This window comes from Ailuropoda melanoleuca, chromosome 7 (genome assembly GCF_002007445.2).
Source record: "Ailuropoda melanoleuca isolate Jingjing chromosome 7, ASM200744v2, whole genome shotgun sequence".
Taxonomy (NCBI): domain Eukaryota; kingdom Metazoa; phylum Chordata; class Mammalia; order Carnivora; family Ursidae; genus Ailuropoda; species Ailuropoda melanoleuca.
The window spans coordinates 141172918-141189693 of NC_048224.1; positions in this window are offsets into that span (position 1 = coordinate 141172918).

A 16776-nucleotide genomic window follows, 5' to 3' on the forward strand; every position below is an offset into this window, starting at 1 on the left:
GGCCAGCTGGAACCCGGCCCTGAAGATCACAGGATCTCAGATATGAGGGGAGCAGAAAGGTCTCACCCAGCTCCATGTGTGATGTGGCCACCGCCCTTCACCCTCCCACCTTCCTCTGCAGCCCCAACAACCCCCCTCCCTCGTCCTGCTCCCTGGAGCCTGTGGGGTCGGCTCAGGAAACAAATATACTAAGCCGTCCAACCTAGAAGTAATGAATAATGGAAAATTAGAGCCAATCGTTCAGGAAAAAGATAAGGAACATGGTCACCCTTCCGGAGAGTCATGTTTTCTGTGCAACATGAAACGGGATGGAGATAAACTCCAGCAGGTATTCAGGGGTATTCTCTGCTGTTCCGTTGCAATGTAGTAAACACACTTTGAGCCTTTCCTGCCCTGGAACTCCAGGTTTGCACATCCCTCCCAACTCGCCACCATGCCAGCTTTGTCTGACCAGGCAGGCAGGGGCTCGGCACCTCAAGGGCTCCTCCAGAATGGAATGCCCACCTCGCCATCACAGGGCCAGAACTTCCGGGGGGGGGGTCTCTACACCCACCGAAGATTCGGACCCTTTCTTTCTTAACATCATTTCCAGCACCTATACTTTGGGTGCAAAAATAGATGCTCCGTAACTACAGGGAAAACCCATCCTCACAGCAGACCCCTCTGAACCACCAAGCCATGCACTACTCAGTACTGTTTGCACAGCCCTTCTGAGTAGAGAACAATGACTCCCACAACCCTCCAACAGAGTACAAACGTTCCAGCATCTGAATGTTTTATTTGACTAAAAGCACTTGGTGTACGTTCAGCCAGGTAGTATGTGTCAAGAGTCTTAAAGACATCCACATCCCTTTTGCCAAAATCCTACTTCTGGGAAAGGAATTCAAAGGAAAATATTCAAAAAGTGGAAAAAATCGTTATACCCAAAAATATGCATTTTGGATAGCATTATTTGTAATAGTGAAAAATATAAACCACCCAAATGTCCAAGAAGGAGATTATTAGGTGGGCTGTGTGGCAAACCCTCATACCAGATGACACGATAAATGCAGACACTAATCAAGAGCTAACAACGTGCACTCACATATCTGTGACTTACCGTACTGTTCTGTGTAGTAACTCCGGTCCAAAGCAAATAAGATCGTATACATGATATATGAGAACAGGTTTTTTTCTTGTGCTACAATACTGAAGTCCTCAAAGAAAATATGGCAGAAATGTTCACCATGGTTTTCTCTGGGTGATGGGACTCTAAGTGATTTCTTCTTTTTTTCCATTTGTTTTTTATTTTCCTGATTTCCTATACTGAGCAATTTATGATGGAAAACTCCCAATACGATGTTGGCTTCTCTCTGCATGTAGCTTCTGCCCGCGGGCATGTCGACCACCTCCCATGTGCATTGCCTCCTCTACATGGTAAATTGCTGCACAAACCCGTGAAGGCCTGTGGTCCCCAGCGGAGCACCGGGCTCTGCACACGGTCCCCTCCCCTTCCTGTCTTCAGAGCAGGATGGATGACTTACCTGTGTACTTCCCCTCTGCACAGATGAGCAGACACAGAAAGATCTCAACTTGCCAAAGTAGGTGGTATGGGGGGAGCCAGATCATCCCCACGTCCCCCTGATAAACTTCAGTGGGGGAATTAATATTTTTGGTCTATTAATATCATTCCTGGATGTAATGCAAACCATTTCCAACACCTCCATTGTTTCAGTGCATACTTTCCTTATGAGATTGCCTGTGGTGGCCAAGGGATTTGCACGCTACAACAAAGTCCTCATAAATTTCCAAACAATAGTCTCTGGTGTCTGCCTCTGGCTGAGGGACAGACATGCAGCTTTGGACTCACTTTCTTCCAAATATGCATACTGTTAAAGACAGAGGACCTGTCAGTCTATAATACTCAGGACCTTACTGGAGTGGGTCCCTTTTGTAGCATTTAAGAAAGACAGGCTTTCAGGAAGATGGGCAGAAGGATAGCTTTCCTTGGGCTAAATACTCAGACAAAGCGAGAGTAAAATCCCAAAGAAAGGACAGCTAACGAAGTCTAGCAAGGAACTCTCTAAAAATAATGGGGAAATTTAGAGAAAAAACCCCATCTCTGGTCCAGTTACCAATAATTGCTCCGTGGGGAGGTGGGGGAAGGTAGACGAACAGGGCCACTGAGCTGGGGTTGGAACACCAGTTAAAACTGTTACTCAAGTATCTCTGGATTTACACTACCTACTTCAAAAAGAGAGAAAAATATAAATGCCTGTGAAGGCAAGACAGGCTACTGGCATTCAAATACTAAGCTTGTAATCGTAATAGGTACTTTAAAAGATAAGCAAAGACGCCATGTGGATCACAGTCCAAAAGCAAGGGCGAAGCACGTAATGAGAATGCCAGAGGCCCAGAAGACACGGGGAAGGATTCACAGAGGTCCCCTTGCCGACTGGAGTGTGGTGGGAGCAGCGGCAGCAGCGATACTGATCATGGTAGTAATAACCCCATTCGTGGTGCGTGTGCAAACATTGTCCCGTTTAACCTCACCGAACCCAGGGAGGCAGGTGCTGTGTATCAAGCGCACAAATAAGGAAACTGAGGTGAGATTCAGTGCTTGCACAAGATCACATCACACGCAAGCAGGGCCATGCTGCAACCCAGATATAACTTTCAAGCCCTTACAGCAATGTGGAAATGAATAATTCAAAAATGAATTCCAGAAACTTTCCTGACTGTAAGTGAATCTTGGCACTGATACTACAGGCAGCGAGCCTTGCCCAAAAGCAATTTTAAAAGAAAGGCTCCACCCCCATCTCCAACACCAGGCACCTACTTGTCAAGTTTTTAGATTAAAAAGAGAAAGGATGATATAAACACCATGAAGAAATGAGAGTTGAGGTCTGAATATTCTGGAATTCGTCCCTTAGACTTCTGGAATGAGAATACTTCAGAAAACGTTAAATAAATGGAGTTTGGAATATCACCTCTCCTTTCCATCTCCCCAGTAGCTGCTTTGAGCAGAGCACGCCTCAGACAGCTCTCCAGATTTTGTCCTGAAGGCCTGTCCTGGCCCCTCATCTCCTCCATTCCTGTTAAGTGGAGCTCCCTCGACCCCGTGGTCCAGGTGTCACACCTTCCCCGCTCCTTCTACAAGGGAGGAGTTTCTTCCATCCGGCCTCTCTGAAACGTAATGACATGGGCGCCAGCGCAGCAGGAATTCCTGGGCGCGTTGCTGACACCCAGTCAACCCATCGCTGTGAAGCCAGTGTGCGACGGGGCCAGCAGGTGTGTCAGACGTGGCTGCAGATTGTCCAAACTTGCCTCAGTCCCTCAGCCCCACCAGATCGTGATCCCCACCTACCCATTTGGAGTTTGGGGACCCCACATATATTTTTGAAGTGCAGTTTATGCTATTTCAAGATGGTAGCAATTAGAAGAAGGTGATTATAACTGAATCTAGGATGTAACAGTGCATTTAATAAATTCAACAAAATCTCAGTGTATCATATTGCAATAATATCGAAACCAACTAAGAGAAAGAAGGATAAAAACATACCTAAGCAGAGGGAAATCGACTAACTTCTTAAATAAAACAGAAAAGGTGCACATATAGAAAGCACTGTGAAAAGTATTTAAAAGCAATGAAAACACAAATATAAAACACTACATTTAGAAGCCCAAGCATTATATCATGTGGCAGTGTTTCCCAAATTTCAGTCTTCTTAAAGCAAATGTCAGTTTTGCCATATCCATATCGTTTAAATCACTATTATGTAATTGATGCATCTTTATTAGACTACATTTTTTCTCCACCTGGAGCAGTGTCTGTCAAGTCACAGATCTGTTGTACTGGCTGTGCTGTTCCCTACAGCGCACGGAAATAATTTAGCAACTTTTAAAATAAAAATGATCTATCTATATACCACCTAAAACCGTTCGCATAACCCCTCCACACTTTGGAACTTAAGAAAAGAGAGAATCACACCTTCTTCCGTGCAAACACAGGCAGCACAACAAATAAAGGACATAAGTAGATGGATAGAGACATTCAGAATGGAGAGGTGGCTCTTGCCTCTCCCACACACCCAGACTGCCTTGATCTGCGTACAATAGCCATCCCGAAACACTGCCAAGTTGGCATGTTATGCTACTCATTTTATTAGGGAAATTTTTTAAAAAAATGTAGGCAAGCCCCTTAAAATCTAAAACTTAAAACCTAGGGCAATTTCCTGCCTCAAGTAAATTCTTACTATTATAGGACTTCTCTATATCTTATAGAAAGGTGGCACCATAATTTCCATTAATATTGAAAAAATATAAGACTAGTAAAAATATTTAACTAGTTACCAAGATGGCACTATAAAATTCAGACAATAATTTTTTCTAATTATAAAAGTAATCCATGTGTATTGCAGATCATTTGAAAAATACAAGAAAACACAAATAAGGAAATAAAATTCATCTAGACAAAATACACTGTTAAGATCTTCACACATGTTGATATCTTAATAATATGTAAATACATAAATACACAGACACGTATTTTCATTTAAAAATGTGTTCCTGGGGCGCCTGGGTGGCACAGCGGTTAAGCGTCTGCCTTCGGCTCAGGGCGTGATCCCGGTGTTGTGGGATCGAGCCCCACATCAGCCTCCTCCGCTATGAGCCTGCTTCTTCCTCTCCCACTCCCCCTGCTTGTGTTCCCTCTCTCACTGGCTGTCTCTATCTCTGTCGAATAAATAAGTAAAATCTTTTAAAAAAATAAATAAATAAAAATAAAAATGTGTTCCTGCAATACATAAGGTGTTCCTGCAACACATAAGGTGTTCCTGCAATACATAAGGTGCTGTAACACACTTTTCCTACTTAGCAATAGTATGAGCACTTTACCAGTATACTAAGATTTCTAAAGTACCATTTCAAAGGCTCCATGGCATTTCATTATTGGAAATTTTCATGATTTGGCTTGTAGCCCACTGAGGGCTTCTCCTTTTCACTGCCATCCCTTACACAGGAGCTCCCATGGACACTCAGTTACAGTGAAACATTTGAAATATATTCTCACCGGTACCATTCCCTACCTTAACCAGTGTTTTCACTCATCTGACCAAATATTTCAACAAATAAAGGGTCCAAAGAGTGCAGTGTGTTTCTCCATGCCCCTTAGAGAAGCTTGATGTTTTTTCATCTGCTTTACAAATGTGTGCAGAGTGGGGTTTCATATTGTTATGCATTTTATATTTTTGTATATAAAGACCTTCCCATCTCTGGTATCTGTTTTTGATACTATGCTTACATCTCTCAACTTCGGTTTTTCTTACAGTCCCTTATTAAACGTATTGTTTCCTCAATGCAAACTTTGTGCACATTTCTTGACCTAACTCATCCGCATACTTGACAGATAGTGTATCTTCATCCTCAGCATTGTCGCCAGCTGGTTATTGCTAGCATCTGGAAGCACCACTAGCTTCCTGTATTAATTTTATTATCTGTCATTGTCATTTCCTCTCCTAGTTTTACGAACTTCAGTCCGTTCTTTGGGTGTTTTGAGAAGTTTTGTGGCTCCAAGCTCTGATTTGGAAATCAACCAGACCCGTGCTTGCATTCCAGTGTGCCATTTGCTAGATCTGGGTCTTGGACACGTCATTATAGTCTCTTCTCCTCAGTTGTACTGAGATATAATTGACAACACTGTGTAAGTTTAAGGTGCACAACTTGACGATTGTACGTATATATTGTGCAATGACTACATTAAGGTTAGTTAGCACATTTATCATTTCACAAAGTTAGTGTGTTTGTGTGTGTGTGGTAAGAACATTTAAGATCTACTCTCAGCAAATTTCAAGTATGTAATATAGTGTCGTTAACCACAGTCACCATGCTATGTGTTAGATCCCTAGAACTTACTCATCTAATAACTAGAAATTTGTATTGTTTGATCAGCATCTCCCCATTTCCCCCTCTCCCCAGCCCCTGGTAACAACCAATTTACAATGTGTCCCAGTGAGCTGGACTTTTTTTGATTCCACATATAAGTGAGATCATGCAGTATTTGTCTTTCTCTGTCTGGCTTACTTCACTTAGCATAGTCTCCTCAAGGTTCATCCACGTTGCTGCAAATGCAGGATTTCCTTCTGTTTTTTATGGCTGGATAATTATCCATTATATATGTATATGTGTATATCCATTATGTGTATGTATGTTGTAGGTATATGTCCATTATGTATATGTAGGTGTATGTACATAACCCATTTGGGGTTAATTTTTGTGAGTGGTGTAAGATAGGGCTCCAAATTCATTCCTTTGCGTCGATATTTTTTCCAACACCGGTCATAATCTTCTGAAGGCCTCAGGTTTCATTTTCATAAAATGTGTATGGGAAGACCTACCTCATTGAAACGGTGTCATGGTGAAATGAGATAATGTGTCTCAGAATGTATCATATATGCACATATATGTATATATATAATATATGTAAATCAGTATTCTCAGACACGTCATGTGCAAATAGTGGTAATTCCTTTCCTTTTTGTTTTTGGATGTTGTATCTCCTATATCTTTTTTTGGTCTTACTACCTTTGGTAGAACTTCTGGAATGCTGAGTAACAGCAGAGATAGAGCGTCTTCCTGCCGTCACCCCGATGATACCGCGAAAGCTCAATGCTCCACCACAAGGTTGCTGGCACCTGCCCTACTTCATGACCCTTTCAGGAGTTCTGCCACGTATAAAATTCATGGCTGCCTCCTCTCCTAGATTTTGGGAGCCTGAACTGCTTCTATGGCTGACACAGTCTAGCACCATTAAGGGAAAGTCAGGGAGTCTTTCAGTGTTGCATGGTTCAGATGTTCAATTTTAAGCACCTTATAATGATCTTACTTGGCAGAAGTTCAGGGTGGTCTCCAGACCAGCTGGGCTCAGGGTCCGGGACTCCTATCTGGTTCCAACAGTGCAAGCTGCCCCTGCTGGTGCTGCCTGAGGGTGCCCACCCTGTCTCCCCAGCCTCCCAGGATGAGGGTCTGCTCTGGACAGTTGGCCTAATAATGTGGTATGAGTTATCTCCTCCTCTTCCACCTTTTCCCCTTGCTTATCTCAGAGTCTGAAGAGATGTTGAAATGTGTTGAGCAAACACATCTGGGCAGCTTCCAGGTGGAGGCAGGCTTGTCTTCGTGGAGAGAATTTATGACTTTAGATGTACAGCCAGGAAAGGAGAATAACCGCTGGCAAGTAGAACATATTCAAGAAAGGTTCCCATCAACTTAGAAAAGCAAAAACATGAAGGATGTTTTCTTCTATTTCTGTTTACCAATATTTATTTTTAAAGACCCCATTTACTTATTTGAGAGAGAGAGAGAGAACATAAGCAGCAGAGGCAGAGGGAGAAGCAGGGAGCCCGACACGAGGCTCAATCCCAGGACCCTGAGATCATGACCTGAGTCGAAGACAGTGGCTCAAATGACTGAGCCACCCAGGGCGCCCCTATTTATCAATATTTTTGTCAGATAAGTTTGTTAAATTATATCAGTGCATTTTCAGCATAGGTGAAAAAATAAAGAATTTTCCTTTTTTTGGATCTACTCTTTTGTTTCCTTAATGGTGTCTTTCTAAAAAGTATAATTTATTAAGTTTTTTTTTTTATGGGCCATGCCTTTTGTGTCCTATCTCAAAAATATTTGTCCACTCCAAAGCTTCAAAGGTTTTTCTTCTATAAGTTCTATAGTTTTTAATTTTACATTTAGGGCTATAATACATTTTGAGTTAATTTTTGTGTATAGTGTGAATTAAAGGTCAATGCTGCATTTTTTCCCCTCCATATGAATACCTGGTTGTCTTAGCACCATTTGTTGAAAAGATACCCTTTTCTTCATTGAGTTATCTTGGCACCTCTGTTGAAAATGAATTGACCATATATATGTAGGTGAATTTCTGATAAGATGCAGTTATCTTTTTTATTTTATGCTTGAATCCTCCAACACTGTCAAATTCATATGAATTGCTTCCAGTGAAGTATGAATAGGTGTAGAGTCCAAATGTTTTTTCCTGCTCAATTGATACTATCATGTGATTTTTCTTTGGTCCATTAATATGATGGGTTACACTGTATGATTTTCAAATACTGAACAAGCCTTGCACCCCTGGAATAAACCCCATTTATTCCTGGCACGTAATTCTTTTTATTTATTGCTGAATTCTATGTACTAATGTTTTGTTAAGGATGTGTGCATCTAGATTCATGAGAAACACGGGTCTGCAGTTTTCTTTTTTGTACTGCTGTCTAGTGTTAATGTAGGGTTAATATGAGCTTCATAAAATGAGTTGGCAAGTTTTACCTCCTCTTCTATTTTCCAGAAGAGATTGTGTAAAACTGGTGTCAATTCTTTAAACATTTGGTGGAAGTCTCCAGTGAAACCATCTGGGTCTGGAGATTTATTTTTTGGCAGTTTTAAATTACAAATTAAATTTCCTTAATAGTTATAGAGCTATTCCAATTATCTAATTTCATATTGGGTGAGTTGTGGTAGTTGGTGTTTTTTTATGAATTGGTCCATTTCATCCAAGTGGTCATATTTATGTAGAGTTGTTTGTACTCCTTTCGTCTCCTGTTCCTGTCTGCAGGGTCTGTGAGGACAGCCCCTGTTCATTTTTTATCTTGGTAATTTGTGTCTTCACTCTTTTCTTTGTCAGTCTTGCTAGAGATTTGTCTATTTGTTGTTGTTGTTTTTTTAATCTTTTCAAAGAACTAGTTCTGTTTCATTGCTTTTCTCTTGTTTTCCTGTTTTTAATTTCATTAATTTCTGCTCTTACCTTTATTATTTCTTTCCTTCTCTTGCTCTTCCTTTTTTTGATTTATTTTGCTCTTCCTTTTCTGGGTCCTTGGGGTAGGAGTTTCAATTATTGTTATGAGACACTTCCTCTTTCTTAATGGATGTATTTAGTACGAACTTCTCTCAACACTGCTTTAATTATATACTCAAATTTTGACATGTTGTCATTCAATTTGATGTATTTTTAAAATTTCTCTTGAGACTTTGTGACCAGGGATTATCTACAAACTCAGTGTTTAGTTCTCAAGTGTTTGGAGGTTTTCCTGTTTTGTTTTAAGATTTTATTTATTTCTTTGACAGAGATAGAGACAGACAGTGAGAGAGGGAACACAAGCAGGGGGAGTAGGAGAGGAAGAAGCAGGCTTCCAGAGGTGGAGCCCAATGTGGGGCTCGATCCCAGAACGCCGGGATCATGCCCTGAGCCGAAGGCAGACACTTAATGACTGAGCCACTCAGGGGCCCCTGGAGGTTTTCCTGTTATCTTTCTGTCACTGATTTCTATTAATGATTCCATTTGGCCAGAGAACACATTCTGTATAATTTTAATTTTTTAAAAAGATTTTATTTATTTATTTGTCAGAGAGACAGCCAGCGAGGAGGGAACACAAGCAGGGGGAGTGGGAGAGGAAGAAGCAGGCTCATAGCGGAGGAGCCTGATGTGGGGCTCGATCCCAGAACGCCAGGATCACTCCCTGATCCGAAGGCAGACGCTTAACCGCTGTGCCACCCAGGCGCCCCTGTATAATTTTAATTTTTAAAAATTTGTTGGGATTTGTTTTATGGCCCACGATGTGGCCTACCTTGATATATGTCTTAAGGGCACTTGGAAAGAAAGTGTATTTGGCGTTGTTGGCAGAATGTTTGATAAATGTTGATTCTGTTAGTTGATAATGTTGTTGAGTTCTATGTCCTTGTGATTTTCTGTCTAGTTCTTTCACCAGTTGCTGAAAGAGGTATGTTGAAGTCTCCAACTGGAATTGTGGATTTTGCCTTTTGTTCCCTTTATTCCATCAGTTTTTGCTTCACTTATTTTGTAGTTCTGTTGTACACACACATAGGATTCCTGTGTCTTTTTGGTGGATTGAGATTTTTATCATTATATACTTTCTCTCTTTCTCCAGCAATTTCCTTTGCTCTGAAGTCTATTTTATCTGATATAATATAGTCACTTCTGCTTTCCTTTGGGTAATGTTTGTATGATACACCTTATTCCACTTTTAACTTTCGATCTGCCAATATTGTTATGTTTGAAGTGAGGCTTTTGTTGGATGACACATAGGGCCCAGTTCTTAATCCATTCTTCCAAGCTTTCAGTGTATTTCATTCCTTAGGCTATTTACATTTAGTGTAATTATTGACATGTTAGTGCTCCCACCCGATATTTTATTTTGTTTTCTGTTTGTTCTATTTTTCACTTCTGTTTTCTTTTTCCTGCCTGTGGATTACGTGAACAATTTCTAAAATTCTATTTGGATTTATCTGTAATTTTTTAAAGCATATTTCTTTGTATAGCCATTTTAGTGGTTCCTCTAGATGCTATTTCATAGATGGTTAACTTATTGCAGCATATTACTATCACCATTTTACCAGTTCAGGTGAAGCATAGAAACCTTACCTCCCTCCATGTCTTTTTACCCTCTTCTGTCTACAATGTCATTGTCTTAATTCCTCCACATCAGTGGTATAATTTTTGCTTCACTTGTCAAACACAATTTAGTAAACACAAGAGGACAAGGAAGGCCTGTTGTATTTATGCATATTTTTGTTTGCCATGTTCTTTCTTCTTCCTTGGTGTTCAAATTTCTTCCTTGGATCATTTCTTTTTGGTCTAGGGAAAATTAAACACCCTTTTAGGGTAAGTATGCTGGTGACAAATTTTCTTAGTTTTTCCTCAAATGAGAATGACTTGATTTTCCCCGTCAATCCTGAAGGTCATTTTTGCTGGGTACAGGCTTCTAGGTTGACAGTTGTGTTAGGGTTTGGAAAATACTGGTTTACTTCCTTCTGGCCTCTATGCTTTCTGATGAGAGAGAGGCTGTAATTTGAATTGTTTTTCTCCCATGGGTAAAATATTGGTTCATTTTGTCTTCAGTTTTCAGAAGTTTGACAATGTTGATCTTTTGGTCTAGATTTCTTAGTGTTTATCCTGTTTGGGAATTTATATCAGCTTCTTAATATTGTAGGTTTATGTCATTTGCAAATTTGGGGTGTTTTAATCCATTATATATTTATTTACTTGCATTTTTTTCAGCCCCATCCTCTCTCTCCTCTTCTTCCAGGACTCTGATGTCAGGAATGTTACATCTTTTGTTAGAGTCCCATAGGTCTCTTTTTTTTAAGCCCATTTTCCCTATGTTATTCAGATTTGATGGTTTTGTTTTCTTTTAGTTCACTGATTCTCTGTCCCCTCCTTCCTTTTTTCTGTTGAGCCAATCCATTAAGGTTTTTTTAAATTTCAGTTCCTCTTGTCAGGAGGGCTACCTACCTGGCTGGTCACATGGCCTGCTGAGTGTCAGCTGTCTGGGCACAACCTGGAGCTCAACTTGTGCAGCTAGAACAGGTCACAGGAACCAGTGTTGTGTGGTTAGATGTCAGAAGGGCAGGACTAGGGTCTCACTGGCTCAGTTCAGGCCAGAGTCTGGCAAGGCTATCTTTAGCTCTAGAACCAAGTAAATGTTCAGACAGAACTGGAGAAATGCAAAATTGAAGAATGTTCCGGATGTCCCTTCTTTTTTCGGGCCCTTGGTTACCACTGGTGGCTGCAACTTCCCACACAGACCTCAGACATGTTGTGTCGTCCTAGGAGCCTACCCAGTTGCTCCACCCTCTTTCCCAATGGGCCACCTCCTAACATGTAGACAAGCCACACGTTGTTGTTAGGCTCTCTGTCTGATCTTAAATATCTCATAGGCTCACAAGAACAGTTTCTCTCTGTTCCATTTTTGGACAAAGGATCTTCATCTTCATGTGATGGTCATAACACACACAACAGCAGCGATTACAGCTTTGTACTCTGCTGACACAGCTCCTGTGTCTGAGATGCACCAGCCCATTATTCTGCTCAAGTGCCCTGTGAAGTTGTTTCCATAGATGGCAAGGTCAGGCCTCACCTGAAGTTGTGTCTTGGTATGAGATGCAGGATCCCCACTGAGCCAGTCTAACTCCAGGCCCAGACTTGCAGCCGCCATGCTCTGTGCTGACCAGTCCAACACCTTGAAGGCCCTCAGGTATGAGACCTACACACAGCACTGGCCTCAGCAGGATGGCCAGTCCCTGCCAGAAGGAAGGCCTTCAGCTGCTGTTTATCCACCAGCAGCTGGTGAGTAATATGGTTTCTCCTTCCCTTCCTGACAAGCACTTGGACTCTTGGCACATCGAAGGGTTAAAGGTGTCTGCTTTTGCATCCACAAAGTAAACATAGCATATTTTCTTAATCCCTTTCTCCATGTCTGTACATGGCATTTATGTGCTAATTGTGTTTAATAGAAGCAGAACTCATGTTTGGTTCAAACAAATCCTTAAGTTGGAAAGAATGTTCTCTCCTGTGGTGGATAAGAATGCAGAGTGAGTGCTTGGGGAGTCGGGCAGCCCGGGTGGGAGGATGAACAGGCTGGCACACCACCAGTGTCGACCAGCACAGACTTGCTGTTCCGGTGCTCAGCAGTCCTAGCAGTATCTGCTGAGCCTCATATAGACACACCATTAAGGGCATTTACTTCCTGGCTGATCATAAACCAGTTACTTACTATGTTTGCACTTAAAAAGCCACCTAAGTTTTCCTCCTTGGTGACAGTCCCTGCTCCCTTGAGAGTACAATTCAGAAAATTTCTAGCTCAAAGGGCATCAAGCATGTCCTAATCATGCTTTCAATCAGGATGTCTTTCCTGGCATCAGAACACCCAATGCCAGTGGAACAATTAATGAAGTCCCTTACTGACTTCATCTTCCCCAGACTGTCTGGATGGCTGCTGAGTTTTTGGCCTGTAACAGGGTTGTAGAAAACTACAAGAGGATTTTGGAAGACCAGAATGTCCTTGACAAACAAGTTAGATAATCCTGCTGTGTTTCCGTGACTTTCTTCTTTGCACTTGTGGTTTCAAACTGTAGAACAGTTTCCTAGGAAACAAGCAGCAAGGCAGAGGAAGAACACGGGGCCCATCAGCGGGTTGATACAGGGTGGACAGCCCCACTGGGGAGGTTCGCCATACATTTTGATGTCCACCCCATGGTGTCAAGCCATCCACACTGATGTGAAATTACTGGGGCAGCTACAATAACAACAGGGCTTCAGAGAATGCCAACTCTTTCAACATCTTATTTATTGTGCGGAGAAAGTGCTTGTAAAATCTGGAAACTTCACAGCAGAGCTTACAAAAGTCTTGGTAGTACTCAGAAGTCTCTGCTGAGCAAAGCCCAGGCTTACAGCAGGATTCAATTACCCAGTGGAGGATTTAAGGACAGTTACACCAGAGGGGACAACTGAGCTTGGTGAATTACACAAACGGAGGTTTTATATCCTGTCTTGGCTTTTCTCTTCCTTCTGGATTCAGTAGTCGAAATTGTTTCAACTAGCACTTAATGTTTACACAATGACCTGAGGAACCTGTCATTTCCGAGAGGGGTTACAAAAACGGCTACTATCCTCCACTGGGGGAAAATAAAGAAAACTCCTTAATTTTGCTATTTCCGGACATGTCATGGACCAGGGGGTTGCTATTTATTCAGTTTCTCCTCCCCATGGTAAAAAGAAACCTCACACTGTAAGTGAAATCAGCCAGAAGTGTGCGAATGAAGAAACAAGGAAAGAAAAGCAGGCACCACAGAGCCTAGAGGCAGAAGGGACAGAGTCCCCGGGCCCAGGGCTCCTGTGTGGCTGGGCCTCCACCTGCCACGTGGAGGAGGTGAGCAGCATCCACAGCCCAGGGTGTGGGTCACACCTGCACCCCCACAGCAGCTGCCAGCCTTCTCAGCAGAACCCACCCTGGAAAGCACTCCGGATGCAATGACCTGCACTATCCTGAGGTCTGGCTGGAGCTGGGGTGGGGGCTTTTTGGAGAAATCCAAGCAGAGAGCGGGCCCTGCGGAGGCAGAAGCACCAAAGCCACGGTGATAACGAGCCTGGCGTCTGGAAGGAATGGCTTGGACGTGCCGCACCTACGGTGACAGTGTTGGACAGGAAACGCAGGGTGGGGGTCCACGCTGCCCTGCGGTAAATCCAGCCTTTAGGGTCCCCAACAGCCACCGATTCCGCCAGGCGAGCTGGCCCCCAGTGCCCAGAGACAGCTGCCCGCAGGGCTGCACACACAGGAGGCTGGTTGGTCTGTCCTTCACAGGACTTCACTTCTCCCTGCTTCCGCACGCAGGTTGGTTTGGCTGCATGACTGGTTTAAGCTGAGGAATTGAGTCGCATCTGAGCAGGTGCTTTGTGGACACCGCGTGCCCGGCCAGGGGCCTTTCCTCTCTGTAGGGGGTCCCCATTTCCCTGCAGCTGGAGGCCGCTTCATGGGGACAGAGCCCCAGCTGATCCGAGCTCATTGTCAGTCACCGAGCACAACCCAGCTCAGGCTGCTTTGACCCAAGGCCAGGGTCCAAGCCCGCCGCACCAGCTCCAGAGCGGTGCCTGAGGCCCCACAACGTGTGGAAGGAAGTGTGGCCACCGGCCTCTGACTGAAGGAAGCCATGCGCTGGGGCAGCGACTGCCGCTCTGCCTTCACTCAGCCCAGGACGGCGCTGCGGAGCCCATCCCGGACCCCACGCGCTCCAATCCCAGAGCCGCACCGTGGAGCCCACCCAGGACCCCCCCTCCCGCTCCGACCCCAGAACCACACCTGGGAGCCCGCCCCGGGCTCCACCTGCTTCAACCCCAGGGCCCGACTCTGGGGACAGGTTCTCCCGGCTTACCGTAAAGCGCCATTTTCCTGGTGACCCACTCCTGCATCGGCCTTTCTTCCGCTTCCGGAAGGCCTTCCCCCCCCCCCCCCCCCCGCCCGGAGAGAATCCCTTCATAGGATTGGAGCAACGTTGGCCCCTCCCTTTCGTCTTTGCCGCCGAGGTGGGCACGTGACCCAGGTCCGGCCAATCAGGGAGCCCCTCTCCCCTGCCCACTGCGATTGGTGGGCGGGCTGAGCCAATCGGAGCGTTGGGGGACTTGGGTAGCTGTTCTGTGGGCTCCCGGGCAAGGGGAGGGCACGCGGCGTGCACAGGATGACCTGGATCCCACCGCACCTGCAGCCGCAGGTGTATGCCGTAGTGGTGGACAAGTCCGCTCCTCGGTGCAGGTGTAGAGGGCTGCAGCTGTAGAGGGCTGGGTCCCTGGCTCGGCCCTGAGGGTCCTGAGACGCCGTCGGCGTCTGACTCGTCTCACCTGCGAGGCCCAGGCCGGCTGTGGGGGAAGCAGGTGCGGTGGCGTGGCGGCGGGGACCGTGCTGGCCGCAGTGCTGCAACGCGGGCTGATTGGAGGGGCACGGGGCAGTTCCTGGGGCCTGGCTCCAGGGTGCTGGAAGCTCCTGCCAGTGGTCACTGGTCTTGCACTGCGGTTTGTCAAGGAGCCAGGTTCCCCAGTGTCCTCAGGTCCGTGCGTGTGCCTGGGCTGATCCCCTGTCTCCACCCTGTGTGACATGAGAGCTCTAAGCCGGGCAGTGCTTTGAAGGGTGGGTCCCAGCAAGAGGCTCTGGGGCTCTTATCTCTCATTTCCACAATCGTGGGGGCTGGAGGATGGGACAACTACCCGAGCATCGCAATGGCAGCTCCGCCGCGTCGTTGAGGCCTAAAGGAGAGAACGTGTGGAAAATGTTTATTTAGTTCTGGGCACGTGGCAAATGCTCAATAAATTCCGAAGATCATCCCAAATATTTCTATCGCTGTTGAGGCTGAGCATTTAAAACTGCATCTGGTTCATCTTAGAGGGCCCGCCGCTAATCACACCCCGGCCTTGGTTGTAAACTCTGGCCTGGGAGCCGTCCCGCTGCGGGCTCTTCAGGACGCAGTGAGGCCGTCCGCGGAGGCTTCAGGATCTTCTGGTTGGTTTCTGGGGCCCGGCCAGGAGCCCTACACCCCATGTCCCTGGGGCCAGCAGCCCAAAGTGGTGGGTGGGTGCCCAGACAGAAGCCGCAGTGCTAGCGAATATCGACGTCCAAGACCCTGGACTAAGGCGACCCTGGTGCCAGAAAGCAGGCATGACTGTTCTTACGCCAGGAAAATCCACTTTAAATCCAGTATGTCGCAATATGCCTCAATTCTTCTGCTGCTGCCCCCCCCCCAGCTTCAAGTAAATAGTCATATGCTCCAGGATGGAGGCTTCTGTTTTTGTTCATTGTGAAACTTGACCCTCCTGGTAGAGCCCTACCCCCTGTGTTCCCTCTTCTTCATTAGGACCCCCAAATCTCCAGGGCCTGCCCTGCATCAGTGCTTCACCCCAAGCTCTAAGACGGCAAGGCTACCCAGCAGGGCAGCTTAGGAAAAGGCTATATCTAATTAAACTTTAAATTGCAGACATGAGAGGTTTCATCCTTTAGTTTTTACTGCTTTGTAAAAAAACACACATCATTTCCTAAATGGAATGCAAGCACCTCCCCCTCACCTCCTCTGGGAAGCCCGCCAATCCCTCTTCTGCAGCCCTGCCCTGGACAGCCTGCTGCTCAGGCCACCAGTGTTAAGGTCCCTGTGTGGCTACCTTTACGTGCCTGTCACTGCTCAGGGCTCGGCCGTCAGCCGGCCTGCAGGAGGAGCCCACCAAGAGAGGAAGAGCTTAGGACAGAAAATCCACTTGAAATTTTGTTGCTGTCTTTATTCCTGGGTGGATGTGGGATTTAACCTGACAGGTATTTACTAATGAACTACTAGACCCCATAGGAAGGTGCTGGGGGTAACCCTCCTGCAAGGGAGATTCAGGGAGATGCAGGCATGGGGCTCCAGCGAGACAGAGGAAGGAGCAGTCGCTGCCGGCTGGAGCCTGCAGCCTCATCCACT